We start from the raw sequence: 773 nt of genomic DNA on the forward strand, positions 1-773 counted from the left end.
TACTCCTTTTCCTATTTGGTAACAAGTCTGTTACTCCATGTCCAGTTCTAACTGTTGCTTCCTGACCTTCATACAAATTTCTCAAGAGGCATATCAGGTGGTCTGGTATTCCCATCTCTTTCAGAATTTTCCACAGTTTATTGTGATCCACACAGTCAAAGGCGTTGGCATAGTCATAAAGCAATAGTAGATGTTTTTCTGGAACTCTCTGGTTTTTCGATGATCCAGTGGATGTTGGCAATTTGATCCTGGTTCCACTGCCTTTTCTAAATTCAGCTTGAACATCTGGAAATTCATGGTTCACATATTGCTGAAGCCTGCTTAGAGAATTTTGAGCATTACTTTGCTAGTGTGTGAGATGAGTGCAATTGTGCATTAGTTCGAGCATTCTTTGGCATTGCCTTTCTTTGGGATTGGAAGGAAAACTGACCTTTTCCAGTCCTGTGGCCACTGCTGAGTTTTCCAAAATGCTGGCATGTTGAGTGCAGCACTTTCACAGCATCATCTTTTAGGAATTGAAGTAGCTCAACTGGAATTCCGACACCTCCACTAGCTTTGTTCATAGTGATGCTTCCTAACGCCCACTTGACTTCACGTTCCAGGATGTCTGGCTTTAGGTGAGTGATCACACCCTCATGATTATCTGGGTCGTGAAGATCTTTTTTTGTACAGTTCTTCTGTATATTCTTGCCACCTCCTCTTAATATATTCTGCTTCTGTTAATCCCATAATATTTCTGTCCTTTTTGAGCCCATTTTTGCATGAAATGTTCC

This window comes from Bison bison, unplaced genomic scaffold (genome assembly GCF_000754665.1).
Source record: "Bison bison bison isolate TAMUID 2011002044 unplaced genomic scaffold, Bison_UMD1.0 scf7180017861340, whole genome shotgun sequence".
Taxonomy (NCBI): domain Eukaryota; kingdom Metazoa; phylum Chordata; class Mammalia; order Artiodactyla; family Bovidae; genus Bison; species Bison bison.